Source organism: Desmodus rotundus, chromosome 7, assembly GCF_022682495.2.
Source record: "Desmodus rotundus isolate HL8 chromosome 7, HLdesRot8A.1, whole genome shotgun sequence".
Taxonomy (NCBI): domain Eukaryota; kingdom Metazoa; phylum Chordata; class Mammalia; order Chiroptera; family Phyllostomidae; genus Desmodus; species Desmodus rotundus.
This window is the reverse complement of record NC_071393.1, coordinates 45,124,663-45,141,917: the sequence shown is the minus strand read 5'-3', so window position 1 is coordinate 45,141,917 and position 17,255 is coordinate 45,124,663. Positions and strand designations below refer to the sequence as shown.

Below are 17,255 nucleotides of genomic sequence, written 5' to 3'. Positions count from 1 at the left end.
TTACCACTGGGGAGGTGACCCTCGGTTGATCTGGGGAAATATGTGTGCATTTAATAAAATAATGAAAATGGAGGCAGACACTTAGTATTAAGAAACAAGTAAAGTTTTCAAAATCATAGTGAGAAGATTTCATGACATTATACCACATTTATCCAATCCCAGAGAAAAATACTGTGGGGATTTTTATGATGATGATGATGATGATTATTATCATTGGCATGATAAAACAGATAGTGGAGATAAGAGAGAGTAGACTCACCAATTCCAGCAATTGGAAGATACGAGCTACGGGAGAAAAGGATCCAAAGTAACTAGGATTCTGTGCATCTTGCTGTGAAATACCATGGAGACGAAGTCGGGTAAAGTCTGAGGGGAAGCCACAGTGAGACTGAGGAATGTTAGTGTCTGTAACCGGCAAGCTAATAAGATTCTCCATGAGTAAAATTAATGAGAATGAGAGTGGTAGAAAGACATGTGTATGTGGTAAGAAAAATGATTTCAGGATTAAAATACAAGAAATAGGACATTTCTGATAAAGACATTTAACATTAGTTATTTGTTGGTTGACTGAAGAACAGCGAAGATTATTGCAATTTAAAAATTTAATGAACAATGAGAATAGAATTTTAAAAGAGTCTTCACTGTTCACTTTTAAGTTTTCAAAAATGATGGTAGAGGATGAGTTGAATATTAAAATTGTGATCCATAAGCTGAAATCATTAAAAGCATTGGATGAGTATCCTGGAGCTTCACAGAAGGCCTCAATGAGAAAGACAATAAAAGTATTATCAGGATGCAAATCCCATTGGCAATGTGTTATTTTGAGACCGAAGTTCTGGTGGACTCATTAGTATTAAAAAGCAGATTGAAAAGAAGGACAGATACTTCAGAGAGCATCTCAAATGATATAATAAGACTAGAATAATCACAGTTAGTGAGAGATTATATGTGAGTAGAAAAGTCAAAATCATACAGGAATTTGTTCATGATAAAGGTTTTATCAAGGAGCAAGTCCAAAACGTACGTGTCAGAGAATCACATCCCAATGCCTTTATATTTGCACTTGAATGTAGTCCATCAAAACCAAGGAAGAGCCATTGAAATTTAGCAAATTTCTGCGCAACACAACATGTATTTATTTTTTTATTCAGAGATAGTAAGGACATAGTATTTTACCGTGCTTCTAATAATATCTATCAATTATTTGAACTTTGCCACTGGTATAATAAAAATTCAAATACACTCAAATAAATTCAAGGGTCCACAAAAAATAATACACAATTGTTAGTGAAGTTTGTGGATTAAACCTCCCTTGAATCACAATGATCTAAATCTTGCTGTTATAAGATATTTACATTCAATTCCATGACAGCCATTGACAAAAGTAATCACATTCAGTATATTGTTACATAAACTTCAAATGCATTCATCTGGAACTTCCTGCTCACTGACTGTTGAAATGACAAAAATAAAATACTGCCATGACTGTTAATGAATGAATCTTAATGAAACACTTAATATACTAAAAAATAGGTTTAGTTATGAATGGAAATTATCTTGTTCTGGAAGTAGTAGGTTATATATTAAAAGGTTAATAAGTATAGATGGTAAAAAGAATGTTATGTAGTCTTAGTACATATTTACTTATGAGAAACAAAATGAATTATTATAAATGGTATAAATTTACATTTTATTGAAAATATAGATATATTCAATATCTTTCAGTAATAGAATATTAAATGTTTCTAGAAATCAATGACACATTCATTCATTCAAATCAGTTACTTTGTATTTCACATAATAGTTTTATATATATGTAAGGGCTAAACCTGCCCCGATCATACGCTAGTTTTCAGAGATACAGGATTAATAAGAAATAGTAAAGATGGCTTATTAGAAATAATTACAATCTCTAACACTTTTTATATGAATACATTTGACAATATCAATGCACTTGTGAAAGTTTAAATAAATGACTATTATGTTGTCTTAGTGGGATTATTTGATTCTTATTTAAAGTGGTGACTATTAGCCACCAAATATGCTATCCCAGGTATGTATGTTGCTTATTTCTGGGCATTATGATGGTACATAATGAATAATCACAAAACCTCAGTTGGTGTGCAACAGTAAGTTTTTATGTACACTCAAGGCTCTGTGTCTTAACTAGAGAGCCTCTGCTTCACACGCGTCGTGTTAGCGACTGAACTGAAGGGACAGAAACGACTATGGTTGAATTCTTCCTGTGGAAGAGGCAGAAGGGCACCTTGTGACGAGTAGAACATGCAATGTCTTTAAAGACCCTAGCTGAGGATCGGCCCATCATTGCTTTCAGATCACATTCTATCTGCCCTAGTAAACCACGTGGCCGAGCCCAACATCAGTGGGGCAGCGACATATCCACTCCGCTTTCTGAAAGGAACCACAAAAGTCACAGGGCGAAACTGCAGATGCAAGAAGAAACAAAGAAATGGGGATGAAAACACTATTTACCATCCTCTTCCAGAATAATATACAAGAAAAATTGGAATTCTTTCTTTCCACCGACGTGCATTTTCTGAAACAGCTCAATGTAAAGAGAGAGAAAAAGTATAAAACTTAAGAGTGATCATGAAAAAAGTTACATCACAAACATTTTAGATATTTGTAAAATATTAGTGACAAACTAATTGAAGTTTCAGTATAGTTCTAAATTCCCTACAGGATAAATACATTTTCTACAGTAATAATTTCCAAATTATATTGGATGTCAGAATCACATGGAATCTATGTTACATAAAATATTGATTTGTAGGTCTTTCCCTTGGAGATTTTTATTTTAACTGGTGTTAAAAGACTCACATATGCCCATTTTAAATGGAGTCCTCAGTCAATTCTGATGCTTAACAATATTTCAAAACTACTGGTTTATTGATACACTTCACTGATGTTTTGATGAAATTTTATTAACTTCAACCATTTTTCAAATATTTGCGAGGAGAAGTTCCATGAAATCTCTTTTAAATAATAAATGATAACTTGATAATGGATTTTATATAATCATTTTTCACAGGATAGAACTTTCTAATTTACCTAAAAGAATAAAAAACTTTTTATGCAAAATCCAGATGCTGTCAACCTAGAACCTTCAATGTGAACAAAATCTGTTAAAACAATACAATTTTTGTTTTAAGTAAATTATATACTGTATATTGTTATTTTAAGAAACATGATTAGGAAAACATTAAGCATATCTATAGTTTCCTATAAAAAGGAGGTTTAGGCTATGCAAATACTTCATAAACATCAATGTAAATTTTTAATAATCTGAACGTAATTCCTGTACTTCAGATAAAAAAGCAGTCTGGGTAAACTGCATACATTAAATCAAGATAAATGATATCAACATAATTACTAAAGTTTTGATTAGTGTTAAAAATCGAGATACTTTCTTCACATAATCACTTTAACCCACCAGTAACTGTGGCTCTTTAGCCGGTTCCATGGATTCGCTCCTGGGCACGGCTTTGAGAAGATGCGTGCAAAGCCGGCCAGTTGTAAGAAGGGAAAGCGGGAAATGAGTGTAAAGTAAATGTGATACAATATCAGTGACTTTTCAAATAGGATACCTTGTGTATGGCACTCCGCTGGATAATAGTGATACCTTATTGTAGAATGAAGACATTGTTCTACCCTTTTCATCCTTCCAGGGGAAAAGGTGTCATGTTGGTGAGACATATTTAAGGGACAAGGTCTCGAGCACAAAGTACCATGGATCTCAACTCTGCAAGTACTGAAAACGATTAATCCTAGATACCTAGTACCTGGAAGCTATGCTTTCCTGAATATCCCTCTGAATATGGCTGTTCCATCTCGGCTCCTGAGACAATAGAGTCTTTTTTAGTATGTCAGAACAATTTGGTGATTTGAATAACAAAGACATTTGTGTTTAAATGATGCAGACTCAAAAAATACCAACTCGCAAATAGTTCTTATTCCATGGAGAATAAAGGAAGTCAAATATCTTATTTGCTATTGTGAACACTAAGTGTTTTTCAATTTCCAGGGATTTATTCGCAGACTTTGTCAAAGATGATCTGGGTAACTGAGACAGTTATTACTTTCACTATATTCAAACGCCCTCTTGGGGAAACTTACATTTTATATGAGTTACAAAATGAAATGACTTTTTCTCTGTAATGAAAATGGTATTTTCTAAAACCATTCCCAATTACTGATTTCGCTGAAATGACTTATTCTTTATCCTAATATTTCAAATTATTCAAACATTTATTGTAATAATTACCATTGTTTTTAAGATGAACAATATAATAACTAGTATTGAAAATGCACTCTTAACTCAGAGATAGTTTCTCTGGTTCTCAGAATAATTCTGTAACTTGTAGATGAGACTGAGACTCAGGTTATTTAGACTTTCTGGGATCTAGATGCTTATTCACATCTGTCTACCATTAAAGCTATGCCCCTTCACTCTGCCATGTTGTTTTGGTGACATCAAGTCAGAACATTTATCTACCTACGTACCTAGCTGAGACATATTTTCCCCAAATTAGGTTGTGTATACATCAATAAATACCAGATCAGTAAAAGAAAATGCATAAATCCATAGAACATGTAATTAGCATCATGTATAGAAATATATAGCAAACTAGAATAATTAAAATTTAAATCCAAAGTTGATGTATACTAGTAGGATATGTTATAGGAAATTGTGTGTACCTGCAATGAATAGGTTTAAATGAACAGAATCAGTGAAAGTACCATGGCTTTGCCCATCCTTCACTTTTCAGAATTTAATCTGTTTCTTTGAGAAACAATTTATTAGGGACCTAAGTATTAGTAATGGCTTCCAACTCTACCCGTGTCATATCAAAGAAAAATAATTAAATTAATCAATCTGTTAACTAAATAAATAAGATAGTAAACACAGTGACAGGAATATATGTCCTGTCAATTAATATATGTCCTCATTTATGGTAAAATGTGCAATCCTGAATTGACTAGATGAGAAGTAATTTGAGACTAGAAGAAAAAAAAATGGTGGATTTCTGAACTATGAGATTATACTGGAATGTCAAACGTAAAAAGGCGAAAGATTTATGTGTTCTGAAGAGAAATCAGAGTATGGAATGTCAAATGTAAAGAAAATAAAAATTTAAAAAAAGAAGGTTAGTGCCAGTTCTTCATTTGCGTGATTTTTTTTCATTCACTAAACAATTTTATGCCTTGAGGGTTCTGCCTTAAGAGAAGTCCAGGGAATATAGCCATGAATACAGCAGGTATGGAGATTTTATCAATGAATTTTTGCTCCTTTATCAACCACCACAAAACTGAGATACTTAATAGTTAAGCTACATTTTCCCCTGAATCTATACATTTTCATTTTGGATGACTGAGTCAAATTTAACTAAATAAGGACCTACTAATTTCAACTTACGTGAGAAACACTGCTTTTCATCTTTAGATTTCATTGTGATAGCTACGTTTATCTTTAACTTAGGAAATGTTGTGTCATTGATGTAAATCTCCGTGGGTATCAATTATTAACTGACAGTTTTCATGGTTGCTAAAAAACTGAAAAATAGAGTTGGGAATTTTTATCTGTATCAAACACTATGCAGAAAATAGAATTCACAAATTTGGCAACATTATGAAAATACATGGTTAAAAAATAAACATGATTAAAATTATTTAAAAATAGTATATACATAGAACTCAACAAATATGTATTGATATGGATGAGGCTTACTTGAGAAATAGTTTTTCATGGGAAATTAACACGCAATGTCACTAAAAGGTTGCCATTGTGTATGTGGTTCTTACTTTTTAAAAGTATGTAAAATCATACAAGAAGGAAGCTATGACACTTTATAAAGAAAACCGAATACTGAGGTCTATTTTGTGCAAATTTTCCAGCTGGCACCTATGAAATCATCCAACTGAAGGATCCCAGACTACTGGACAGAGCATACTCTTGGGAGACAGGGACCTAAGTGTCATTCCCAGCAGTGTAAGACGGCAGTCTTACCGTATAAGGTGTGGCAGACTGGCTGGCTATTTGCTTACTTTTATTATTTTTTTTATTTTTTACTTCAGACTCAAAATAATACTTTTATTATTCCATTAATTTCATCTGAGAGACTATAATGAAGGTATTATGAAACACAATTTTGCCAGTGCAAAAAGCTTTATAAATTAGTACAGTATTGCTTTTAAATTGTGACTTGAAATCAGATACTTCTAAAGCCATTATTGTGAGCTTTTCTAACCTTGGCACATAGAGTTAGGGGTAATTTTACTATTCTCTTGTTTGCTTACCCTATCCTCTAGTTATCCAGAAATCATATATATTGGTTGTATAGTTACAAAATTTGTAAAGAACTTATAAAATGCAACACCAAAAAAAGAAAAATAAAAAAATCCACTTAAAAAATGGGCAAAAGAACTGAGTAGATACTTCTCTAAAGAGGGTGTACAGATGGCCAAATGACATATAAAAAGATGCTCAACATCACTAATCATCTGAGAAATGCAAATTAAAACCACAATGAAATATCACCTCACACCTGTCAGAATGGCTGTCATCAATAAATCAACAAACAGCACATGTTGGAGAGGATGTGGAGAAAAATGGAACCTTTGTGCACTGTTGGTGGCAATGCTGATTGTTGCAGCCACTATGAAAAGGAGTAGGGAGTTACCTTAAAAAATTAAAAATGAAACTGATCCAGCGATTCCCCTTCTGGGAATATACCCAAAGAAGCCTGAAATAGTAATTCAAAGGAATTGCACCCCTAAGTTCATTGCAGGGTTATTTACAATAGGCAAGATTAGGAAGCAGCCCAAATGTCCATCAGTAGACGGGTAGTTAAAAAAGCCATGGTACATTACACAATGGGATATTACTTGGCCATAAAAAAGAAGGAAATTTTACCTTTTGCAACAGCATTGATGGATCTGGAGAGTATTATGCTAAGTGAAATAGACCAGTTGCTGAAAGATAAATACCATATGATTTCACTTCTATATGGAATCTAAAGAACAAAATAAACTAACAGAATAGAAACAGACATATAGATACAGAGAACAGACTTAACAGCTGTCAGAGGGGAGATGGGCTGTGGGGCTATGTGAAAAGGTGAAGGGATCAGGAAGAAAATACTCACAGACACAGACAACAGTATGGTGAATACCGGAGGGAAAGGAGGTGGAGAGAGGTAGGAGAGGGTAAAAAAGGGGTAAATAGTGATGGAAGGAGGTGAGCACACAGTACAATGTACAGATGATATACTATAGAATGGCACAGTTGAAACCTATATAATTTTATTAATCAGTGTCATCCAATAAACTCAATAGAAAATTTTTAAAAATGTTTATGCTTACCAAGATCAACTAGAACCATTTGATGATGATTCATTTGATGATGAGAATGATTATTGTGGTCCTATTTATAGATAGGGCTTAATAAACATGTAAACTCTGGCAATTTGTGTTCATATAACATTATTACCACCTGCAGACTGAGGTTACATAATGGGATAATGAATATTTACTTATTTTACTTCCTAAAGAATTCTGTACTTTAACAATGATTAATGTAAGCAGAATATATTATATTATTGTCAACATCATAGGGAGTTTTGAAGATTTGAATTAATCTACACAAAGTATTTACAAACATGTTTGGAAAAAGTTCACTGTTATTAATATTAGTATTACATAAATGTAATTATCATTACATAAAAGTAATTATTATTACTTTTATTCATTTTTTGTTTATGTTGATCATGTTATGATTTCTAGTTACTTTGATCCTTGGGTACTATCCTATACTGGGCCATACAAATGTGTTTTATATTGAAAAATAGATATTATAAACTTAACATCTTATTTTTTAATCAATACCTCTTTACTTTCATTTGAAGTCTATGCTTTGGATAAAAAGGGCACTAGAACAGAGAGGAATCTGTACTACAGAATGCATCAAAGAACGGGTTGGTTCTCTTCTTTCAGGTCATTGCTTATGATCCCAGAAAAAAAAATTAGCTGTTGAGAAGGAAAAAAAAAGACACATATCTCTAGAAGAATGTGAGTCATATATTTGGCAATATCTTCACTGACTGGTTCACAAGGGCTAATAACACCATGCAAGAAAATATTTTAGAAAATAAGTGCTTTGATATAGAAACAATAAATGTAAGTGCGTTGCTTTAAAAAAATCAAGACAAATCACAAGGAAGTAAAAAAGGCAGTAGTTTCTGGCCTCATATGCTATAGTCAAAAGATGGATTGGAATAAGAAACTAAGTGGACTGTATATTTTAACACATGAAGGTAAATATAATTTTACCATAATGCTAAGGATGATAGGATGGGAATTATAATGGCAACATCCATAGTAATTCCGTATATTATAACAAATGGACTTGATGATATGAAGGTATATACTTTTATGGAAAAGCAAATCTGAGGCTGCAGAGAGTAAAATACACTAAAGAGCTAAAGCGAAGCCTCCCTTTCAAGTCCTATCTCAGGCATTTCCCTCCACACCTATGTGCTAATGACCCAGGATTACTCCTCTTCTGATTACATCAAGAGGTTTCACAATTCCAAGCATTGCTATTGTATTTTCTTCTAGAATTTACTATAATAACTAGAGCCCACTCCTCTTTTACACTCAGAAGCTAATGCTGTAAAGGTATTCTAATGCCCTTCCCCTCTCAAAATCAAACAACACTGGAAATCAACAACAATAACAACAAAAACAGCTCTGTGTAATTTCATGTAGATTCTATGTCAGTTTCGAAGCATCTATACGTTTGTCTTCCCTCCTCAAAGGAGCTTCTAAGGGGCGATGTTGTAAACAGTTTTGTGTCAGATACTCTGCAGACACTCTGCTAAGCACCTATTGCTGAGGATACAGGAACGGATTGGCACATGAGGGGGATGGTGAGCTATTAAGTTTGAGGCTAAGAGAAAACATAGTTTGGTGCTAGAAAAATGTTCATAGGCCATGTTGAGGATTTTTCCTAAGTGAGTGAAAATTCACTGAAGTGTTTCTAACATTTGGAATGCCCCAGCCAAATTTGCATTAGCTGGTGAAGAATGGATCTATGAAAGGCAAGAGGAAAACTTGAATATGGACACAGTAATAAAACAGTGATCTTTAAAAGGCCATAAATCAAGAGGCTATTAATTCAAAGACTTGGGGCAGGATTGTGGCTGTATCAATGGAGAGATGTGGATGGATTCAGCAGTAATGCAGTTAGAGTTACACATAACCGTGATTTGTGCGTGTGTGTATATTGCTCCCACTGGATGCATGTACCTTTTCCTTTGTCAGTTGGGTCAACGTCTAGTTGTTTGTCAAGCCTAACATCAGAAAACATGCATAAAATTCAGGTTGTGGATCATTCCAGATTTGCACACTTGCATTCTTGTCTGGTCAAAACTGCCCTGGAATAAACTATGGAGTAACACTTCGTACAAATATCCTGCCACCTCTTCCCTCTAGATGTGGGGCATCCCTCTTATTGCCCCAGCATGAGAACTATCAAGACTGAACAGGTGTTTAGCACACATGCTTGGGAATGAGGGAGAATGTTTACTCATGGTGGCAAATTTTGATAAATGGGAGATGAGAGCCAATAGAAAAACATGTGTGACTTCCCATGCTACATGGACCGTTCCCACGGGCTCTGTGACTATATCCAGGGAAACATAGAAAATAGCTGGTCATGAAAGTATGGCTTGCTTTTTTTGTTTTCTTCTTTTTTGCTTCAATCTCCTTTTCATCCCTCTAGGAGTTGTACTCACTGATAAAATTTTATCAGTGAGTTTTTGCCCTTCTGTCTGTTTTCTAGGGATCTAAGTCCCCAAATCCTCTTCAACAAAGTTCATCACGGCTTAACTCCAGGTAGTACGGGACACTTCTCCTTTATTCTTCCTCCTGCAGAATCCCACACACTTATGCACACAATACATGCAAAATTGCATTGTGCACTAAAATTAACTAAATTGTTAATTTACCCAGCTCCTTCTAGTAAACTTTAAGTTCTTTAAAAATGTTGATACAGCTAACAGCAATCACAGAACCCACACAGTATAGTAAAAATATTTTAACAGTTTTTGAAGAATGAAGGAATACATGCAAGATATAATACAGTCCTAGAAAATATTGGGTTAACCAAAATGTTGGTTTATATTTTTGTAAGATGGCTCTAGTAGCTCTTAGTTATATTTAATTTCATTTGAAACAATTTTGTTAGATTATATTGTGACAGCTATGATATCAGTGTGCATTTTAAAAAAAAACATCGAAATTGATGAATCTTTGTGTAGCCATTTCAGTATTGAAGAAGGAAGAAAATAAGCAATATTTTTGGCATATTATGTTTTATTATTTCAATAAAGGTAAAAACCAAACTGAAACACACACACAAAAAGATTTGTGCAGTGTATGGAGAAGGTGCTGTGACTGATCAAACATGTCAAAAGTGGTTTGCAAGCCCTGGATGGTGTGGCTCAGTGGACTGAGCACCAGACAGCAAACCAAAGGGTAGCTAGTTCGATTCCTACTCAGGGCACATGCCTGGGTTGCAGGCCAGGTCCCCACTGGGAGATGCACAAGAGGCAACAGCACACTGATATTTTTTCCCTCTCTACCTCCTTTCCCATCTCTAAAAATAAATAAATAAACTCTTTTTAAAAAATGTAGTTGTTAAGTTTTGTACTGGAGATTTCTCACTGGACAATGCTCCATGGTTGGATAGACCAGCTAAACTCGATAGCAGTCAAATCAAGACATTAAATGAGAACAATCAATGTTATTCCACGTGGGGGGATAGCCAACATACCCAAAATATCCAAATCATTAGCATCAGCTTCGTTATGTTAATCACTTTGGTGTTTGTGTACAAAAGTTAAGCAAAAAAAAACCTTGACCATAGTTATTTCCTCATGTGATTCTCTATTTAAATGTAATGAAAATGTTCCATTTTTAAAACAAATTGTGACGGGCAATGAAAAGTGGATACTTTACAATAATGTGGAATGGAAGAGATTGTGGGGCAAGTGAAATGAACCACCACCAACCACAGCAAAGGCTGGTCTTCATCCAGAGAAGGTGCTGTCGTGTATATGGTGGAATTGGAAGGGAGTCCTCTATTGTGAGCTCCTTCTGGGAAGCCAAACAATTAATTCCAATTACTGCTCCCAATTAGACCACTGAAAACAGCACTTGATGAAAAGCTTCTGAAATTATTCAACAGAAAATGCATAAACTTCAACAGGATAATGCAAGACCACATGTTTCTTTGATGACCAGGCAAAAACTGTTACAGCTTGGCTGGGAAGTTCTGGTTCATCTGCCTTATTTACCAGACATCACACCTTTGGATTTCCAAATTCTCTTCATGGAAAAAAATTTCATTTCCCTGGAAACTGCAAAAAGCACTTAGAACAGTTCTTTGCTCAAAAAGATAAAAATGTTTTGGAAAGATAGAATTATGAAGTTGCCTGAAAGATGGCAGAATGTAGTGGAACAAAAGGGTGAGTATGTTGTTCAATAAAGTTATTGGTGAAAGTGAAAAATGTGTTTTTAATTTTTATTTAAAAACCAAACAAACTTTTTAGCCAACCAAATAGTACTTTGTAAGTTTAGGGCCTAGAAGTGTTTGTCAGTTATGTTTTTTAATGTTACAAATTCAAAACTATAAATTAATCATTCTTTTTCATTTGTTTTAATTTGCTTTCTTTACATCAAACATACACATATATGCAATGCTTTCTTTACTCTGAGTTAAACATTTTTCAAATTTATGACGCCCTGGTTCTTGTTTTTTTTTCTTACTTACTAGAGCAATTGTATCAATGTTTTTCTCATGTAGGGAAAGTATAAATTATTAACATTGATAATAACATTGGCAAATTCAAGAGTCTCCGGGTATCATTAAATGTTGAAACAATCTATAAAATAGGTCATATAAAGGACTGTGAAATGCAATAAATATTTTCCAGCAATTGCTAAGGTACTATGATGTTGTTTATTGAAGAGAAATAAAGACATTAGTATACTGTTCAAATAACTGAGAACACATAATAGAAATAACTATTTTTAACTATGGGGAAAAAATCGAAGGAGATATTAAAAACATTGCTGAGTTATATGAAGCCATTCTGCCCAGTATGGAATCACATTTCATTCCATTTATAACACTAATGTTATTTTTCTTCTTTATGATAATTTTGACAATAGAGAATTTTCCACTATAACCAGACCTCCCCCCCCCCAAAAAAGTAGAACCCTTAAAAAACTGGTATTACAATAATTTAATTTGTTTCTTTTAATATACATCTTAAAAAAAACCCTTCAGGCTGATTTATACATTTAATTTCTATTTCATACTTTCCATACTTTCCTTATCTTAACGTGACACTGTGAATCTATCAGATTAAAGACCTTGTGAGCAGTTTGTTACATCCCCATAGGTCTCCACTGGGGAATTTACTACTTTCGTAATTAAAATTGATGGGTATGACTTATGCATGATAATAGATCTTCAGGGAAAGGTTAAGAATTCAAATGATACATTTTTACATAGGAGAACAAACCAGAAGTTTTTCAATATTTCAATAAAAACGAGCAAACATATCTTTGCCGTCGTGTTGCTCTAGCTGTGTGAGGCCACCGTGTAATTTAAATAGCGATTAGAAGTCAGCGATATCCAAAGCTGATGACTCTTAACTAGGTCCGAGGCACTAGACTCTTTCTTCTCAGTGACTTTGTTTCAAAAATAAATGTGGATATTATAATGTGACACTTGAGGGTTGACATGAGAATCGCTCAAAAATTGTTTTAACTGTATTGTTAAATAGTCGTTCCTAAGGTTGCCCTGAAACTGGACCACTGGCAAAGATTCACTAAACTGGTGTGAATGGCTCTACCTCTGCGGGCGTTTCCTCCATCTCCTCCACAGATAAACTTGCCTGCCTCTGAGTTGTTTCAAAGTGAGGGGAAAATGAATAAAACAGTAAATCAAAAAACGTAGTGTCTTAAATTTTAACTAGATTATTATTAATTGGCTTTATTTTCCACTAAAGTTGACTACTTCAAGGTGACTAAAATTTTGTTTGCCTCTGGAGTCATTTTCTTACTTTTTGCCTTCTCAGCTAGCCCATGACGACAAGAATACAAGTGTTTGTATCGGAATGTCCCCAAAACAATGAGCATTGTTGGAGCTGTTCCTAAACCCAGAAGCTGTACTTCACCAGGTCAGACGTTTCTTCCCAGTGATAGAAAAAGGGTGAATTCATGACCCTTCTATCTTCTCATTAGTTCGTGGTAAAGGGATTTCCATATGTTGAAATTACACTAGTTTGTTGCTACTTAGCACTTTAGCTATTAGTGTTCATTTTGCAAATTTAAGTAAAATCAGAATATTCTTGATGGCATGATTATACTGCTGAAATGATAACTACATCTTGACAAAGGGCCATGCCTACATGAATGTGAAAACCGTTATCACCTGAATGATTCCAATTCAGTGTAATTCTCTTACTTCTTTGAATATACTTTTCTCTTTTCCAATCTCCTTTATTCTTGATTTTTAATGGCAGATAAAGGCAAATTATAGTGATTTTAATTTCATTAAACATGTTAAATATCTTTTCCAAAAGAGATTCTCCCCCTATTTCCACTTTGATCAATTATTTATGTAAATGATTTTAAAAATCTGCTATTTATAAGCAGATTCCTGTTTAATGACTATATGAAACTGATTTAGTGAAGGTCTTCTGATAACAGGAAGACACTAAAACATTCAAAAAAGATATTTGTAGAGTGCGTGTGGTCAGACTGGTATCTCCCCCAGAACACCACTCTAGGACAAGACCCACAAAGGAAAATTGTGAGTATGGCTCAAAATGTTCTCTTTCAGAGCAGCACCATTTTTTAACCTAGAAGACATGTGACTTGCAAAGTTACCCACTCATTGACCTCCTAGAGACACAGAAATCATTGTTAAAATATATATATATAATTATCCAATTTTAGAAAGTGTAATCATATCAGCTGTAGTTACCACATACTTTCAAAACTTCATAAACTTTTTTTCTTGGCCCTGGATCCCACTAGTCTTTCTAGAGGCTAGAAGTAACTATTTAATTCTGTCTGGATATTACCATTCAGAGACTTTTATAGACCAGCACTTACTAAAGTGTCACTACCCATCTAGTCATAATCTCATATAACATATTCCACATCTCACTGAAAGCGTCTTGAAAGCTTCACAGAATGCGGGAAATTGTGTATAAACTGCAGAGGTCGTGTTGGTCCATGACACCCTCTTTAGACGTTAGAAGTCATTACATCTGGTACTTTCTTGTAGCACATTAGGTGACCAAGGGTATGTTTCCACAACTCCATTTGATAAAATCATGTTGAGAAGACTTGTTTTTTTGTTTGCTTTGTTTTCCTATTTATTTGTTTGCTCATTTGTTTGTTTTTTAGTAGCCCTCTTTACAATAATGAGGGTCTGTACCATATCCTTTTGTTGCTTTGGGCCATTTCTTTATTCGATGTAATAGGCTCCACTTGGGGCAGAAGGAAGACAGTGTAAACTCAGCGATCTTCCTGGGAGTTATAGCAACCCAGACGAAACCCTCCCATCCTTTCTGGTTCACAGAGGAGGGTAGAGGCTGCTTCAAATCCCCAGATTTGCCTTTTCTGGCTTATGTCTGTATTCTAGCATTCTTATATCTATCAGCTTAATGGCTCACCAAATTCCAGATGAGAGATGATCACCTGTCTACTATTTGAAGGGAAACGCATGACCATTTGTAATGAAAGGACCGGGCCTACAATCACTGTTGTCATTGCAAGCAAAGAAGGGGAAAATGCAGAAGAAGCTAAATATTTTTTGTTGTTTGTTAAATACAAATTTTATGAAGCCCCACGAGGAGGAATGTCTTAAGAGCATATTCAGCAACAGATGGAGTATGTTCTGGACTCCACCTTAAGCAGCAGGTGTTCAGGGGCAAATCTGCCCTGGTTAATGCTCTTGCCATTATTTTACCAAAATTAATAATGCCATACACCTGAAAGGAAACCCTTGCGCACTGTTCGGTGGGAGTGCAGACTGGGGAAGCCACTGTGGAAAACAGTGGGGAATTTCCTCAGGAAACTAAAAATAGAACCACCTTATGACCCAGTGATTCCACTTCTGGGAATATATCTGAAGGAACGCAAAACACTAATTCAAAAGAATACATACACCTCTTTGTTCATTGCAACACTACTTACAACATCCAAGATTTGGAAGCAGGCCAAGTACCCATTAGTAGATTAGTGGATAAAAAAGCTGTGATACATTTTCACAACAAAATACTATGTGACTATGAAAAAGAAGGAAATCCTACCTTTTGTAACAGCATGGGTGGACTGGGACAGTATTATGCTAAGTGAAATAAGCCAGTCAGAGAAGACAAATACCATATGATCTCACTTACATGTAGAATTTAATGAACAAAATAAACTAACAAACAACATACAGACACACAGAGAACAGACTAAAAACTGTCAGGTGGGAGAGGGTTGCGTGGCTGGGTGAAAAAGATGAAGGGATTGAGAAAAAACAAAACAAAAACACCTCAAAACCTCATAGACAGAAAACCGTACAGTAATTACCAGAGGGAAAAAGGAGGTGGGGGAGAGGTAGGAGAGGTAAAGGAAGGGTAAATATCGATGGAAGGGAACTTGACTAAGGACGGTGAACACACAATATATACAATATGCAGATGATGCATTATAGAATTGTACCCTTACAACCTATATAATTTCATTAACTGTCACCTCAATACATTCAATTAAAAAATAATAATGCCACACACTAGCCACAGAGTGCAGACCTTCAAAATTATATGTTATATGAATTCTTTTTACCTTTCTTATAGCTGATATTTAAGTTGATAAGATTTGGGGTTTTATCTGAAGTTTGACCAAGGCAAAGAATGCAAACCTGAAGTTGTCATTCCAAATACCACAGAAAACGACATTCATAACAATAAGATATCCAGAGATATAGCAGGACAATATCTTTGAAATAGGGGGCAAGGTTGCAGTGATGAGCTGACTCCTGATAATATTGTGATTGTCATGGTATTTAGGGAGACTTAACCAGTGGAATAAAAATGAGTGAAATGAGGCACACTGCATCATATATCCTGCTCAAAGACAGCAATTTCTGGTTCAGTGGGACATCTTCATACTTGACTGGACATTGAACCAGTGACCCTTGGGTTGGCAGTCTGGCACTCAGTCCACTGAGCCACGCCAGCCAGGGCTAATCTGTCAGTGTGTCTTATTTTAAAATGACTTTATTTCATCCTCAACTCTAAGAGATCATTTAACTTGGTGTTGACAGTTCTTTTTCTTGGGTATTTCAAAACTATTTCACTTGATCCTTGTATTTGTTATTCCTGTTTTGTAGTCAGCTATTATTTTATAGTTGTCTATATTAATTTCTTTTTTTCTTTTTATTGACTCATTGGAGTCACATTGCTTAATAAAATTACATAGGTTTCGGGTGCACAATTCTGTAATACCTCATCTGAGTATTGTAGTGTGTGTTCACCACCCCATGTCATCTCCTTCCATCACCATATACTAATTTCTATTTACCTTAGGAGTTCTGCAGATCCATAACACCGTTTAGGTATAAACTTCGTGGGTTGAAATGGGTTTTACAATCTCAAGATCTTACATTCCTCAATCCTGGAAAATTATCACTCATTGTCATTAAAATATTACCTCCTTTATGTATAACCTCCCCTTCTGAAATTGCTCTGCAATGTTCGCATTCATATACATACATTTCTACTTTTGTTATTTACTTTTAATGTGTTTCTATTTTATTTGGAGATCTTTTCAAATTTATGTTTTTTTCCAAGGTGTCCTATTTATTCATTCCTTTATTGCATTTTATTTTTTATTATATTTATGTTATGGTATCTTGATTGGTTAAGCTGTGGTACATACGAGGCGCATCCAGAAAGTATGCAGCCATGTAATATGACAAAGAGACATTTATTGAAAAAGATACAAGATACAAGAAACATTGTACATAGGACAATGATGCCTCCAGTCCACTTCAAAATAGGCACTGTGGGACCTCACACAGTTCTGCCAGCATCCCTTCCACTGTTTAAAACACTCTGCAAAATCCTTTGCTGGAATCACCATCAGCTGCCCCATCATAT

At 34.6% G+C, this 17,255-nt stretch overlaps 1 pseudogene; it reads left to right on the top strand.

Annotated features, from left to right (window-relative positions):
• Positions 1–17,255, top strand: part of LOC112316988 (small ribosomal subunit protein eS24 pseudogene) — an 85,191-nt pseudogene that overhangs the window by 65,900 nt on the left and 2,036 nt on the right.